This window comes from Schistocerca gregaria, chromosome 3, assembly GCF_023897955.1.
Source record: "Schistocerca gregaria isolate iqSchGreg1 chromosome 3, iqSchGreg1.2, whole genome shotgun sequence".
NCBI classification, from domain to species: Eukaryota; Metazoa; Arthropoda; class Insecta; order Orthoptera; family Acrididae; genus Schistocerca; species Schistocerca gregaria.
In genome coordinates, this window is record NC_064922.1 from 240577035 (window position 1) to 240594838 (window position 17804).

A 17804-nucleotide genomic window follows, 5' to 3' on the forward strand; every position below is an offset into this window, starting at 1 on the left:
ACCACGCTACGTAAGAGCCACTGCTTTCAGAGCGCTGACGTTGGAAGCAAACGTAAGTGACACACAGTCGACATGTAATGTCCCGATTTGTGCTGACGTTACAGGTTGAACAGTTGGGACAGTCGACTTCTCTCCGTAACTGAGCTGTAGTCAACAAGCGACAAGTAATATGTTAAAAAAACTGTAATATTTAATCGTAAGGATCATTATGTAAAACTATTTGACGAGAAAGAAATATCGGTATATCCATACCGTATGGTGGCTGGCGGAATATTTATATAGATGTAAGTAGATATGGCTGTAGAACAGCGGAATAATTACGATGAATCGATGACTTTCAGTTAATCGTCAATCATTATAATGTGATATTCCTGATGATACGATTATTGGTCCTTCCATACATTCAGAAACAATGAATGCGAAGAGGTGCATGGACACGCTACAAAGTTGCTAAGTGGTACGACGTGGACATGCAGTATGGAGCATCTTCCCGCTTTCGATTGATTTCGAGACAATGGATTGTCAATGCTTTACCAGGCCGTGTTATTGGATGTAGCGGAAATGTTGAGTAGCCACCGAGGAGTCCAGCTTCGACTTCACTAGACTTCTTTCTCTGGGACTAGTTGAAAGAGAAAGTTAACCCCAAAAAACGGTGTAACTTAGACACTTTGCGGTGACGAGGAAGAAGTGCGCGCGCGTACCAAGCGATATGTTGATACGGTCTGACAGGAATATTACATCCCGACTGCAGCGGCGCACTAGTACACTGTCCAGTTATATTAATGTAACCTGTTGTCAAAAACCTGACTAACAACTTTATGCAGGGCGTACCGCTGCGAGACAAGCACGAAAATTAGTGGAGTTCAAGTAGGTTCAAATGGCGCTAAGGTCTATGGGACTTAACATCTGAGGTCATCAGTCCCGTAGATTTAGAACTACTTAAACCTAACTAACCTAAGGGCATCACACACATCGATGCCTGAAGCAGGATTCGAACCTACGACCGTAGCAGCAGCGTGGTTCCGGAAGGAAGAACCTAGAACCGCTCGGCTACGGCGGCCCGCTGGCATTCTAGTAGGTACCGATGGGTGTAGAGCCATACCGACTCCAGTGACGTTGCGAGCTACGCTAGGTTTCTAGGTTGAGGATCCATGGGGCGAATAGCCCAACCGAGGAAACCTATTGATTTTGGATTGGGTTTAATCTCAGGGAGTTTGGTTGCCAAGGTAGTACGGTAAACTCGTCTTGGTGTTTCTAATCATCTAATCATGTACGTACACTGAGAGACTTGCGACACGTTGTATTGTCCTGGTGCTAGATGAGATCACGCCGAGGAAAAATAAACTGCAAGTTGGGATGGACATGGCCCCGAGGATAGATGCATACCTGTGTTGATCTATTGTGCCTTCCAGAATGATCTCATAACCCAGGGAACGCCACGGAAGACATTCCGCACATCATTACGAGTGCAGGGTGTTTCCTTCCCGACGTTTCTCGCCGTACACGTGCACGGTCATCTATCCGATGGACCATAAAACGTGATTCATCTGAATAGATCACCAAATATCACTCAGTGGAAGTCCAGTTGCAGTACTGGCGAGCAATTTCCAGCCTTCGTCGCCGATGAACAGCAGTCAGCATGGGTGCATGAACCAGGCACCTGGTGCGGAGACCCATAGACAGCAACGTCGGTGAAGTGATGTTGTTGTTGTTTTGCTCTTCAGTCCAGAGACTGGTTTGATGCAGCTCGTCGTGCTGCTCTATTGTGTGCAAGGTTCTTCATCTCCCAGTACCTACTGGAACCTACATCCTTCTGAATCTGTTGAGTGTATTCATCTCCTGGTCTCCCTCTACGATTTTTACCCTCCACGCTGCCCTCCAAACTAAATTGGTGATCCCTTGATGCCTCAAAATAAGCCCTACCAACCGATCCCTTCTTCTAGTCACAAATTTCTCTTCTCTCCAATTCTATTCAATACCTCCTCATTTAGTTATGTGATCTACCCAACCAATCTTCAGCATTCTTCTGTAGCACCACATTTCGAAAGCTTCTATTCTCTTCTTGTCTAAACTATTTATCGTTCACGTTTCACTTCCATACATGGCTACACACCATACAAATACTTTCAGAAACGACTTCCTGACTCTTAAATCTATAGTCAATGTATACAAATTTCTCTGCTTCAGAAACGCTTTCCTTGCCAGTGCCAGTCTATATTTTATATCCTTTCTACTTCGACCATCATTACTCATTTTGCTCCCCAAATAGCAAAGCTCCTTTACTACTTTAAGCGTCTCATTTCCTAATCTAATTCTCGCAGCATCACCCGATTTAATTCGACTACATTCCATTATCCTCGTTTTGATGTTCATCTTATATCCTCCTTTCAAGAAACTGTACATTCCGTTCAGCTGCTTTTCCAGGTCCTTTGCTGTCTCTGACAGAATTACAGTGTCATCGGCGAACCTCAAAGTTTTTATTTCTTCTCCATGGATTTTAATACCTACCCCGAATTTTTCTTTTGTTTCCTTCACTGCTTGCTCAATATACAGATTGAATAGCATCGGGGAGAGGCTACAACCCTGTCTCACTCCCATACCCACCACTGCTTCCCTTTCATGCCCCTCGATCCTTATAACTGCCATCTGGTTTCTGTACAAATTGAAAATTGCCTTTCGCTCTCTGTATTTCACCCCTGCCATTTTCAGAATTTGAAAGAGAAGTGATAGGGATGGGAAAAACCTACAAGTTAAGTCAGGTACCGGTATTTCTGTTCTAAATAACTGGTAGTTTTCATTATTTGTTTGGTCTCGGTTGTAAAGGATGTTTTTAATTTTTTTCTGATAAATTAGCCATAGAAGCAGTGCTGAAATTTTTAAATAAGCCTTTTTTGTTTTAAAAAAGGAAGAATCTTTACTCGTAAAATTTGTGTGGGTTTGACATATCACGATCAGTGTTACTTTAATAACAACGGCGACAGAAACGAGCAACAGACACATGATATAAGACTTGGTGCAGCATTGCTGAGACAATAATGTCCCTTTTGTTGCGTGCGTGGCTTAAGGTACGCGTGTGTGTGTAGTGTGTAAGACTTGCCCCCACCTGGCATATACGGCAGTTTCTCGCTGGCGTCGCCGGACATTCGTAGTCTTGCAGAATGGTATCAAAACTAGTCTGCAAATATTTTTATGAAGTTGGCTAGCAATGAAGTACAACGCTTCTTTTTCTTTACAGGATTAAAGATTCGTCTAGCATACCTATAAAATAATGAAAGAGGAAGGAAATTACGGTAACAGAAAGTAATTAAAATTCATCCATACTATACAATAAAGACAAAAGGCAGATGATCTGCTTCCTGTGTCTATATAATAGGCCTCTATCTGCTTGTATCCTTTGAAAACGGACAAATTAACACGAAAAACAGAGCTGTTCAACCTCAGTTTCCACCCGTTAGCACTGGCTGTTCGTAATGCCCAAATAGTGGATGATCCCCTATTACATGAGTTTTGAGCAGAGCTTCAAAAGAGTAGCGTCAATGGGAGGATAATGGTGTTTCGGCGTTTAGTCAAGCGCTGGGCAGGCCAGTCGGGAAAGATAGCGCAGCCAGCAGCACGCTGACTGTCCCCTCTCCAGGACGACAACGAGACCGCAGCGGCCCCTGTGCGAAGACAAGATGAGGACCGCGTCTGACTGGCGACGGCCCAGTTCAAGAGCTAACTCCAAGGTTAGGCACTTGTATAGCAGCGGCTTAGGATAGCTTATACTGAAAAACAGTGCTTATTTTGCATGTCGCCCTTTGCTTGCGACCTTTCCGTGTAATAGTCAAAGTGAAGTACTGTAATCTCTTTCTTTTGTAATAAACTGATTTTCTCAAAAAGTGACGAGTAGTTGAGTACTACAAAATATCGCCAGTTGTTAAATTAAGCCTAGTCGTCAGATAAGGGTGTCTTGGAAACCTGCTTTCTCAGATCACTGGACAATATTCAAGGAAATTGTATTAAGGGGGACAGAGCGCCAAACGGGCCGACTTGGAGCAGGAGAGGCACCACACGACATTTTAATTACCACTGTCTATACTTTTACAAATAAATTCATGAAACCTTGTCAACATGACCAGGAAGGATTCAGGAATCAAACTCATAGCAATGTAAGTTCAAAAGTATAACAAAATAAATTTTTTTTACGTGTGAAATTTCATCATTTTTTCACTTACTATTGCCTGCATTTGTTGCTATAGGTACAATTTTCTTCACAAGTAAGAGAGATTCTTCGATGAATTTTGCAGAGCATGCAAACCATACTTACAGGTGTGTGAAACTCTAGAATCTATTTAATTAATGAAAAAATGAATGAGCTGTTACATTTTAAACTTCATGTTCAGAAAAAACACAAATTTTATGGTTAATTATCTAAATTTTTAGTACAGTTTTTAATAGATTTGGAAAATTCTAGAGTTTCATACACCTGTAAGTATGGTTTGTATGCTGAGCAAAACTCATCGAAGAATCTCCCTTACTTATGAAGAACAGTGTACCTACAGCAACGAATGCAGCCAATAGTAAGTGAAAAAATGATGACATTTCACATGTAAAAAAAAATATATTTTGTTATATTTTTGGACTTCCACGGCTAAGAGCACGAATCCTGAACCCTTCCTGGTCATGCTGACAAAGTTTTATGAATTTAGTTGTAAAAGTATAGACAGTTCGAAATTAAAATATCCTGTGGTGCCTCTCCTGCTCCAAGTCGGCCTGTTTGACGTCCTACCCCCCTTAGTACGATTTGTTTGAATATTGTCCAGTGATCTGATTAAGCAGGTTTCCAAGACACCCTTATTTGACGACTAGGCTCAATTTAACAACTGGCGATATTTTGTAGTATTCAACTACTCGTCACTTTTTGGGAAAAGCAGTAAATGATGGACGGACTGACTTTTATTTTATTTGCCTATTTGACTTAATATTTTCAGTCTATGTAATTTGAAACTGAGCAAGTCAAAATTTTTCAGTCTTTCTTCGATTCGACATTTATTATAGGAAACAAAAGGAATAAAAGAAATTGAAAATCGTTTATTTCAGAAACAAATTATTTTGAGAAGTTTCCGCTGTGGCCCAGGGGTTCTAGACCCTTCAGTCCGGAACCGCGCTGCTGCTACTGTCGCAGGTTCGAATCCTGCCTCGGGCATGGATGTATGTGATGTGCTTAGGTTAGTTAGGTTTAAGTAGTTCTAAGTCTAGGGGACTGATGGCATCAGATGTTAAGTCCCATAGCGCTTAGAGCCATTTGAGCGGTTTCAACAGTCAGATTAAACTGGCGTGGAAAAAACCTACATACCCGAAAAGCGGTTGTTCACCGATAAACGGTACCCCTATGATGTGACACTGTGGGTAACTCCTTGCTTCATCTGGACTGTCAGTTGCTCAGTAGCTGCACGCCTATTCGCCCTACAATTTGTATCTCCGCAGCTGTTATCATTCGCTCGTAGTATACCACATTGGCATCGGATAACGCTACTTTGCCGGACACGATGTACATAAACCAAAGCGATACTCTTTATAAGTTCCCAAAACTTATCCGTTACAGAAGTGCTTCAACCCTTGGCCCGGAGGCCACTGATCACGCGCTTTTGGACGTCAGAATGGAACGCTGTAGCACAAGAACGCCCTACCTTGTGGCCAGTATAGAAGCACATTACACAGCATGCTCTGCCGTCAGTGTAGGTCACACACCCTACTGAGAATCGCGTCCCGCCGTATCTACATTTCAGGGAGACCATTATGAACCGCGGTGACTTTAATGTTATTACTGAATTTGAATAAGAGAGTCATTTCTGTTCTTCTCATTGCAGATCGCTTTCTGTTATCTTCCGTATTATACAGTGACACAGAAAAACGGGAACATTTTCACAATCCAATAAAACTGGAAGTGATGAAGGAAAGAAATTCCATTCGTAGTAATTGAAACCTTACAACTTTGCCACTTATGAAACGTTGATGTCATTTATATTTTTTTTAAATTACGTCCTTTAGACTACGTCCTCCTGTACGAATACATTCGTGAAATCTCCTGTTGAGATTCCTCACTGATCGCTGCAACATCTCAGCTGGGATACTGTGAATTGCATCCCGAATTCTCTGTTTTAACTTATACAGGGTTATTGGTCGAGTAGTGTAGACTTTGCTCTTGAGGTAGCCCCAGAAGAAAAAATCATAGGCGGATAAATCTGGCGATCTAGGGGGACAGAGAATGTTACAGAATCGTGAGATCACACTGCCAAACAATTCTAGCACATGTGCATTGATTGCCGTGCAGTGTGTGACGTCTCTCGGTCCTGTTGAAACCAGGCTTCTTGAACGTTTGGATAGTTGTTCAATGCAAGTGTAACGAAAGCTTATAACATCTCCACGTAACGATGGGAACTGACAGTCATTGTATTCCCCTGTTCAAATGGTTCAAATGGCTCTGAGCACTATCTGTCCCCTAGACCTAACTAACCTAAGGACAGCACACAACACCCAGTCATCAGAGAAGGCTTGCCCTGTTAATTTGAGATAAAATACGGTCCGATAATCCCATGCGTTGAAGCACCACACCTACTGTCACTTTACTACCGTGTAAAGGACTCTCATGAACATCATGAGGATTTGTGTTTGCCCAGTAGCGGTAGTTCTGTTTATTCACATAACCTGTGAAATGAAAATGTGCGTCATCTGATATCCACAACTTGTTTAGAAATTCATCGTCATTGTTTATTCTTGTTATCATTTGTTGAAAGAATGCTAATCATAACCGGCAGTCGTTGTCAAAAATGGTTCAAATGGCGCTGAGCAGTATGGAAATTAACATCTCAGGTCATCAGTCCCTTAGAACTTAGAACTACTTAAACCTAACTAACCTAAGAACAGCACACACATCCATGCCTGAAGCAGGATTCGAACCTGCGACCGTAGCGGTCGCGCGGTTCCAGTCTGAAGCGCCTAGAACAGCTCGGCCACTCCGGCCGGCCATTCCTTGTTCTTCAGTTGTTGCATCATCTGTAGTTTGTACGTATGAAATTTTAAATCAAAATGAAGAACTCTCTCTCCCGAGACATTCCAGCCACTTCTGCTTGCTTACGAAGAACGCCGTGCGCTCCGTAAGACAGACTCGCGTACAACACCAATGTTCGCTGGAAAGTTATTAATCCAGCATTTTATCGCGTGTTTCGAGGGAACGGCATCATGATGTCCTAAATTATAAAAAAACGTCGAAACTCCCCCTGCGCCACTACCAAACAATCATTGTTTTTATAAAACATTTTTTATGGCTGGCGCACGCTGTTACTGTTCCAATGATCCATGATTACTGAAATGGCGGACTGTTTACTCGCTAACTGCCACGAACGCGCAGTGCTGCCACCTGGCCTTGGCTACCACTACTCATTTCAAGCATTCCCGTTATTCTGCATCACCCGGTAGTGTAGCACTTCTTTCCAAGTTCCATCGAGCTGCTTTACTTGGCAGTGATACATCATGAAAAAGTTGTTTTCGTCCTTATATTTAGCACAGCATCGAGTATATTTAAATTTGAGTATATTTACTTTGTGTAATGGTTAGCTCATTTTATTTTTGAAAACCATTAATTATTACGGTATCATACTGACATTTATTGTCTGCCCCCGCTAGCTGACTGGTCGGCGTGATTGCTTGTCAGTCCTCTGGGGCCGGGTTCGATTCCCGGTTGGATCGCGGAATTATCTCCGCCCAGGGGATGGGTGTTGTGCTGCCCTCATCATCATCCTTTCATCCTCATCGACTGCAGGTCGCCGAAGTGGCGTCGAATTGAAAGACCGGCAGCTGAAGAACGGTCTGCCCGACGGGGGATCCTAGCCACACGAATAAATAAAATAAGAAATGCAGTGGCATTTATTCACTTTGTTACGATGTCATTCGCTATCCTATATCGTACATTGTACGTTTTTCCCCTATTAAGTGTTTCCTCTTCTACACAAATCTGATGAAAGGAAATTGAAAAATAAGGTAACTGCGATCTAGACAAAAATTCTGGGTGTAAGTGCTAAAATGAGGACTGTTCTCTTTACCAATTTTGTGCCCTCTACCGCGAAAGCAGTGAAATGGTAGAGCCTTACTTTACATTTCTACGCAGTAACATCAATACCATCAAACTCATTTTACCAAAGCGCTGATCACGGTGGAAGCGAATGGCATTTCCTCCTTGTAGGTCAGCGGCAATGCGCCCAGGGTGGTAAGGCTGTCTCCGAGGCGGTCTCGCCCGTGTGGGTTCGTTATATGGCTGACAGTATCGAGGCAGAATATCGGATAAGCCAGAGTGCAGCATGATCAGCTGCCAATTCTCTCTCGGCGCCGAACCCTTCCAGGGGGCCGATGGCGAGAAGAGGAACTCGGCAGAAAGGCGGCGTGTGGAGAGAAGGCGGGCCAGGATAGAGGAGAGGCGGCAGCCATCTTAATGTATGCGGGCGAGCGGCGCTGCTGGGGCTGTTGATAAGAGGAGAGCCGAGCAGGGGGAGGGGTGGGGGTGGGGAGGGGGTGCCGTGCCAAATTAAACATTCCTCGTCCCCCGTCGAGAGGAGATAAATGCCCACGTCAGGCCGGCGGGCGGCTCGTGCTCGCTCGTGCGATCTCGTGTGCAGGCGTGTGTGTGGGTGGGTGTTTGGAGGAGTGGATGGATACCGCCGCCGAAAAGTATTAGGGGCCGTCGAAATGAGAAAAGGAAAGCGTACTAAATGGCTAGCGCAGCGCCAACGACAACAAATTTGACGGCGGAGACAAACGCGTAGCGACGTGAGTGTGCAGGCAACACTGCACGAGCATGGCTTTCGAAATCCCCTTCGGCAGTTTCTCTATTGTTTTACAGTTTACGAGTCTTTGTTTGTCTCGCTAGCCTCTCTTCCACATTCCAAAAGAAGCGGAATCAATTAATACAGTCCTCGTGTCAACGGCCGCGCGTAATTATGTCTCCAAACCCGTATTGCGATATCTGTACCACGATACTCTATAGGTCATCCTACGACTGCCTGAATAAGACAGTTCAATGGTCGCAAGAGGAAAAGGGCATTCCGCTTCCAATAGAACGAAGATAAGTAAAGCGCTGCTGTGTGCAAACTACCCTTCAGGATGTGGACCAATTGAATTTTTTGAACAACATCAAACAGTGGAAAATCCAGAATGGAATAATAACATCATTTAAGACTGGAGCATAGCCGGCCGCGGTGGTCTCGCGGTTCTAGGCGCGCAGTCCGGAACTGTGCGACTGCTACGGTCGCAGGTTCGAATCCTGCCTCGGGCATGGATGTGTGTGATGTCCTTAGGTTAGTTAGGTTTAAGTAGTTCTAAGTTCCAGGGGACTGATGACCATAGCAGTTAAGTCCCATAGAGCTCAGAGCCATTTGAACCATTTGAAGACTGGAGCATAGTCCCCCTTATGAAATTCCTCCATGATCCGCTATTCAATGCTAACATTAATGCCTCTTCTGATGTTAAGCCTATTACTTCAAAATCATTCTTAACCGAATCCAGGTTCCTTCTCCTTGGTCTACCCCGACTCCTCCTACCCTCTACTGCTGAACCCATGAGTCTCTTGGGTAACCTTGCTTCTGCCATGCGTGTAACATGACCCCACCATCTAAGTCTGTTCGCCCTGACTGCTACATCTATAGAGTTCATTCCCAGTTTTTCTTTGATTTCCTCATTGTGGACACCCTCCTGCCATTGAACCCATCTACTAGTACCTGCAATTATCCTAGCTATTTTCATATCCGTAACCTCAACCTTATCGATAAGGTAACCTGAATCCACCCAGCTTTTGCTGGAATTCGTGTTAGTATTTTGCAGCCGTGACTTATTAAACTGATAGTTCGGTAATTTTCACATCTGTCAGCACCACCTTTCTTTGGGATTGGAATTATTATATTCTTCTTGAAGTCTGAGGGTATTTCCCCTGTTTCATACATCTTGCTCACTAGTTGGTAGAGTTTTGTCAGGACTGGCTCTCCCAAGGCCGTCAGTAGTTCTAATGGAATGTTGTCTACTCCCGGGGCCTTGTTTCGACTTAGGTCTTTCAGTGCTATATCAAACTCTTCACGCAGCATCATATCTCCCATTTCATCTTCATCTACATCCTCTTCAATTTCCATAATATTGTCCTCAAGTACATCGCCCTTGTATAGACCCTATATATACTCCTTCCACTATTCTGCTTTCCCTTCTTTGCTTAGAACTGGGTTTCTATCTGAGCTCTTGATATTCATACAAGTGGTTCTCTTTTCTCCAAAGGTCTCTTTGATTTTCCTGTAGGCAGTATCTATCTTACCCCTAGTGAGATAAGCCTCTACATCCTTACATTTATCCTCTAGCCATCCCTGCTTAGCCATTTTGCACTTCCTGTCGATCTCATTTTTGAGACGTTTGTATTCCTTTTTGCCTGCTTCATTTACTGCATTTTTGTATTTTCTCCTTTCACCAATTAAATTCAATATTTCTTCTGTTACCCAAGGATTTCTACTAGCCCTCGTCTTTTTACCTACTTGATCCTCGGCTGCCTTCACTACTTCATCCCTCAAAGCTACCCATTCTTCTTCTGCTGTATTTCTTTCTCCCAGTCCTGCCATTTGTTCCCTTACGCTCCTCCTGAAACTCTCACAACCTCTGGTTCTTTCAGTTTATCCAGGTCCCATCTCCTTAAATTCCTGCCTTTTTGTAGTTTCTTCATTTTCAATCTACAGTTCATAACCAATAGATTGTGGTCAGAGTCCACATCTGCCCCTGGAAACGTCTTACAATTTGAAACTTGGTTCCCAAATCTCTGTCTTACCATTATATAATCTATCTGAAATCTGCCAGTATCTCCAGGCTTCTTCCATGTATACAACCTTCTTTTATGATTCATGAACCAAGTGTTAGCAATGATTAAGTTGTGCTCTGTGCAAAATTCTACCAGGCGGCTTCCTCTTTTATTTCTTATCCCCAATCCATATTCACCTACTACGTTTCCTTCTCTCCCTTTTTCTACTACCGAATTCCAGTCACCCATGACACTTTACAAGCGAGAAGAATACAGAATTTTATTAAATACTTACATATAATCACACAAACAATAAAAATTAGCCAGAATGCTATGAGGCAATACTGACTTATCTTAGAAGAAAGATTAAGGAAGGGCAAACCTACGTTTCTAGCATTTGTAGACTTAGAGAAAGCTTTTGACAATGTTGACTGGAATACTCTCTCTCAAATTCTAAAGGTGCAGGGGTAAAATACAGGGAGTGAAGGGCTGTTTGAAATTTGTACAGAAGCCAGATGGCAGTTATAAGAGTCGAGGGACATGAAAGGGAAGCAGTGGTTGGGAAGGGAGTAAGACAGAGTTGTAGCCTCTCCCCGATGTTATTCAATCTGTATATTGAACAAGCATTAAAGGAAACAAAAGAAAAGTTGGGAGTAGGTATTAAAATCCATGGAGAAGAAATAAAAACTTTGAGGTTCGCCGATGACATTGTAATTCTCTCAGAGACAGCAAAGAGCTTGGAAGAGCAGTTGAATGGAATAGACTGTGTCTTGAAAGGAGGATATTAGATGAACATCAACAAAAGCAAAACGAGGATAATGCAATGTAGTCGAATTAAGTCGGATAATTCTGAGGGATTTAGATTAGGAAATGAGACACTTAAAGTAGTAAAGGAGTTTTGCTATTTGGGGAGCAAAATAACTGATGATGGTCGAAGTAGAGAGGATATAAAATGTAGACTGGCAATGGCAAGGAAAGCGTTTCTGAAGAAGAGAAATTCGTTAACATCGAGTATAGATTTATGAGTCAGGAAGTCATTTCTGAAAGTATTTGTATGGAGTGTAGCCATGTATGGAAGTGAAACATGGACGATAAATAGTTTAGACAAGAAGAGAATAGAAGCTTTCGAAATGTGGTGCTACAGAAGAATGCTGAAGATTAGATGGGTAGATCACATAACTAATGATGAGGTATTGAATAGAATTGGCGAGAAGAGAAATTTGTGGCACGACTTGAGTAGAAGAAGGGATCAGTAGGTAGGACTTATTCTGAGGCATCAAGGGATCACCAATGTAGTATTGGAGGGCAGTGTGGAGGGTAAAAATCGTAGAGGGATACCAAGAGATGAATATACTAAGCAGATTCAGAAGGATGTAGGTTGCAGTAGGTACTGGGAGATGAAGATGCTTGCACAGGATAGAGTAGCATGGAGAGCTGCATCAAACGAGTCTCAGGACTGTAGACAACAACAACAACAACAACAAGCTATGGTGCTTTAATTCCAATTGCTTATTTCTGGTGGAATGTTCCTTTTTTTGTCTAAATGTTTCCACTTTTTGTAATATATTCAAAATACGGCTTCTTTCTTTTCTACGATGTTTTTTTTTTAAATTTTCTAAAGGACTTGCGATGCTGTGGCCCTCACGCGTAAGTGCGCTCTTAATGCAGATAAAATATTTTCTTTTTTCTTTTTAGATGCAGGGAAATGGAGTACGTCTTCTTTACGTTTCGCTCGCCTAGTATTGACGATATACTGTGAATAGTAAATTTCCACTTAGAACGGTCGCAGGTTCGATTCCTGCCTCGGGCATGGATGTGTGTGATGGCCTTAGGTTAGTTAGGTTTAACTAGTTCTAAGTCTAGGGTACTGATGACCTCATCTGTTAAGTCCCATAGTGCTTACAACCATTTGAACGATTTTGAACAGCCACAGCGAAACCAAAACCAATCAGACTTTACATGCTGACGGGCAAAGGTCCCAGAGCATTGCGGAGTATGTGTGTAAAAACCGTATGAAATCTGTGGAAGGAATTGCTTGTGAATTCCAAAGTGCTACCCGCAGTCCATCTGTCAGAATGACTGTGCATAGGAAGTTAAAAAGAATGGGGTACGATAGTAGAGCTGCTCCTCATAACCCACACGCTTCTGTAGCCAATGCTAAGCGATGCTTAAGGTCTTGTGGGGAGCCACAGCACCGGCCCGTGGATCACCGGAGTGAGGAATTACGTGAGACGGTAAACTATAACAGCGAAACATTTATTGAAATAACAGCGAAAGATTTATTGAAATCCTTGACTACGGTTTGTAACGACTGCCCCAACTACTACGTTGGACACACAGGTAGACCCATTAAAGTAAGATATAAAGAACACATGCTAGGTAAAAATGGGGAGAACTTGTACAATTCCACGTTTGTTGAACATCTATTTCTCTTACAACACACGCCACGTAAACTGCATGGCGTATAATTGCTACACGAAGTAAGGGTTACAAACTGGACCCGTTCCAGGAATTAGAAATTTTTAAGCATCTATCTTGAATAGATGCATTTATTCTTAACTAACAGGTGCATCTTAGAAACAAATTTTTTTGGATAGTTTTAAACCCCTTCTTGCTCTAACGTAACATAGTCTGGGCTGGCTAGAGGCTAGTTTTCTTGTCTGTTGATGCTGGTGAGATGCTCCTTTCCTGTCGTATCGGGATTTTACGTATTTGTGATGATTATTGTTTGCCGTTTTCGATGTGTTTGTGTGGTTTAAATGATTCTGTTATGTTTTTTATTCATGACGACAGACGGTTTCGATTTAAAACATTTTGTTTGTTTTCGCTAGTATGTGTCCTAGCCTTTAATTTGCGCGAGATTCTCGAGCACAATACTAGTGCCATCTCTCGTGCGATATGTTCCTTAGCGCAAGCTTCACCTGCTTGACACTAGGACACAGGCAAATTGGTGTTCTGATTGTCTATAGCACGCGGGCGTTTTAAATGGTTCTTATATGTTTTATTTATTAATACAGAGGGTTTAACTTAGCACAACCTTTAAAATTTTGTTGCGCACGAGTATGTATCCCGGTGTTTCAGTTTGCGTGACTGTCTCGCGCATACCACAATTGCCCTTTCTCGGTGAAATTGTCTGCCCTAGGGCTCCCATACGCTCTTCTCTGCAGTTCACAGGTTACGTACTGATAGTATGCCGTCTTCGCATCGACCATCTCTTCATAATCATGCTGTACAGATGGAGGTGATATTTTAATTTTAACTACTGACGACGCCTTTGGCACGATTGTAATGAAATCCTAAACTCAGATTTGAATGTATACCGCAACGACAGGCTGGGCAGTGAAGGGGGAGGCGTGTTTATAGCGATAAGAAGTGCAATAGTATCGAAGGAAATTGACGGAGATCCGAAATGTGAAATGATTTGGGTGAAGGTCACGGTTAAAGCAGGCTCAGACATGGTAATTGGATGTCTCTATAGGCCCCCGGGCTCGGCACCTGAAGGATAATTTGGAAAATATTTCGAGTAGATCTCCCCACCATGTTATAGTTCTGGGCGGAGATTTTAATTTGCCGGATATAGACTGGGAGACTCAAACGTTCATAACAGGCGGCACGGAAAAAGAATCCAGTGACATTTTTTAAAGTGCTTTATCTGAAAACTACCTTGAGCAGTTAAACAGAGAACCGACTCGTGGCGACAACATATTAGACCTTCTGGTGACAAACAGACCTGAACTATTTGAAACAGTTAATGCAGAACAGGGAATCAGTGATCATAAACGGTTACTGCATCGATGATTTCAGCCGTAAATAGAAATATTAAAAAAGGTAGGAAGATTTTTCTGTTTAGCAAAAGTGACAAAAAGCAGATTACAATGTACCTGACTGCTCAACACAAAAGTTTTGTCTCAAGTACAGATAGTGTTGAGGATCAGTGGACAAAGTTCAAAACCATCGTACAATATGTGTTAGATGAGTATGTGCTAAGCAAGATCGTAAGAGATGGAAAAGAGCCACCGTGGTGCAACAACCGATTTAGAAAACTGCTGTGGAAGCAAAGGGAACTTCACAGCAAAGATAAATATAGTCAAAGCCTCGCAGAAAAACAAAAATTACGCGAAGCGAAATGTAGTGTGAGGAGGGCTATGCGAGAGGCGTTCAATGAATTCGAAAGTAAAGTTCTATGTACCGACTTGGAAGAAAATCCTAAGAAATTTGGGTCTTATGTCAAAGCGGTGGGCGGATCAAATCAAAATGTCCAGACACTCTGTGACCAAAATGGTACTGAAACAGAGGATGACAGACTAAAGGCCGAAATACTAAATGTCTTCTTCCAAAGCTGTTTCACAGAGGAAGACTGCACTGTAGTTCCTTCTCTAGATTGTCGCACAGATGACAAAATGGTAGATATCGAAATAGACGACAGAGGGATAGAGAAGCAATTAAAATCGCTCAAAAGAGGAAAGGCCGCTGGTCCTGATGGGATACCAGCTCGATTTTACACAGAGTACGCGAGGAACTCGGGCCCCTTCTTGCAGCGGTGTACCGTAGGTCTCTAGAAGAGCGAAGCGTTCCAAAGGATTGGAAAAGGGCACAGGTCATCCCCGTTTTCAAGAACGGACGTCGAACAGATGTGCAGAACTATAGACCTATATCTCTAACGTCGATCAGTTGTAGAATTTTGGAACACGTATTATGTTCGAGTATAATGACTTTTCTGGAAACTAGAAATCTGCTCTGTAGGAATGGGTTTCGAAAAAGACGATCGTGTGAAACCCAGCTCGCGCTATTGGTCCACGAGACTCAGACGGCCATAGACACGGGTTCACAGGTAGATGCCGTGTTTCTTGACTTCCGCAAGGGGTTCGATACAGTTCCCCACAGTCATTTATTGAACTAAGTAAGAGCGTATGGCCTATCAGACCAGTTGTGTGATTGGATTGAACAGTTCCTAGATAACAGAACGCATCATGTCATTCTCAATGGAGAGAAGTCTTCCAAAGTAAGATTCCAGGTGTGCCGCAGGGGAGTGTCGTAGGACCGTTGCTATTCATAATATATAAAAAATGACCTTGTGGATGACATTGGAAGTTCACTGAGGCTTCTTGCGGATAATACTGTGGTGTATCGAGAGGTTGTAACAATGGAAAATTGTACTGAAATGCAGGAGGATCTGCAGCGAATTGACGTATGGTGCAGGGAATGGCAATCTAATCTCAATGCAGACAAGTGTAATGTGCTGCGAATACATAGAAAGAAAGATCCCGTATCATTTAGCTACAATATAGCAGGTCAGCAACTGGAAGCAGTCAATTCCATAAATTATCTGGGAGTAGGCATTAGGAGTGATTTAAAATGGAATGATCAAATAAAGTTGATCGTCGGTAAAGCGGATGCCAGACTGAGATTCATAGGAAGAATCCTAAGGAAATGCAATCCGAAAACAAAGGAAGTAGTTTACAGTACGCTTGTTCGCCCACTGCTTGAATGATGCTCAGCAGTGTGGGACCCGTACCAGATAGGATTGATAGAAGAGATAGAGAAGATCCAATGGAGAACAGCGCGCTTCGTTACAGCATCATTTAGGAGTCGTGAAAGCGTTACGGAGGTGATAGATAAACTCCAGTGGAAGACTCTGCAGGAGAGATGCTCAGTAGCTCGGTACGGGCTTTTGTTGAAGTTTCGAGAACATACCTTCACTGAAGAGTCAAGCAGTATATTGCTCCCTCCTACGTATATCTCGCGAAGAGACCATGAGGATAAAATCAGAGAGAGTAGAGCCCACACAGAGGCATACCGATAATCCTTCTTTCCACGGACAATACGAGACTGTAATAGAAGGGAGAACCGGTAGAGGTACTCAAGGTACCCTCTGCCACATACCGTCAGATGGCTTGCGGATATAGATTCATATGTAGATGGTTACTTAATGCTATAAACGTTTTTTTTCTTCTATGTCAGTTATGTTGCTAAGTTTTGTACTAATGAAGGTGTCTTCCTGTTCAGGTGTATTTTTACTTATGATGAAGGTATATTTAGATATACCGAAACCGTGGTCAAGGATTTCAATAAATCTTTATTCTGCAACTTTTTGGCTGTTATCATTTGCCGTGAAAATTTTCAACCGTTGCTGCTTCAGACATGTTTAAAATTTTGAATTACGTGAAAGTTATTTTTAAATAATTAAAATATGACTGATATACTGTTTCTGATTATAAGATAGGAGCTGTGATTATAAATGAACTGTCATGATGAAACTTGTACTGTCGAAATGTGAATTCATATAATAATAATTAACTGTCGCAATGTAAAGGGAGGTCTTTCATACTGTTAAATCTAGTAAACTGACTGCAAGAATTTTGAACAGTAGAACAGTATAAACTGCCTGAATAGAGAACTTTGTCTTAAAACTTACGATAATTAGTTTTGCAAAACTGTTAGCAGATACCAGAACTAAAGGTGATACACAACACAGAAAATCTAACTGTCCCTGAATTACACAAGCTCGCCCTGATTGAATAAATAAGAAACGTCAAAATATTTAGTCCTTACCTCTATTCTGCGCTAATCTGGATAACGCGTTGCAGTACTGCTATATCTTGCGGAACGCTATGCTAAAGCTGCAAACTACTCTATCCACACAGATACACTCTTGAGGTGCAAAGAGTTCTCTGTTAGTAGCAAATCGAAGTATTTTTCGAACACGCTTGGTTCCTTTTCTACTTTTGAAGAAACCCATGATCAGTTAAAAACCGCAAGAGAAAGGTGGGCGAAGAATGAAATATGGGCATAAACGACAATCTATGCATTTTTGTACACTGTGAAAAAGTGCTCATGGCTAATTTTAAATTTAATGAAGGTTTTAACATCCAAACAGTACACTTCCTATCGTTCAAATCTCAGCACAATAACCAAGGTAGTCCGATGGCGCAGCAATAATGAAAAAAAAGTAACATCAATATAATATTTACCTCTGACATTCCACTTCTGGTATACACTGACT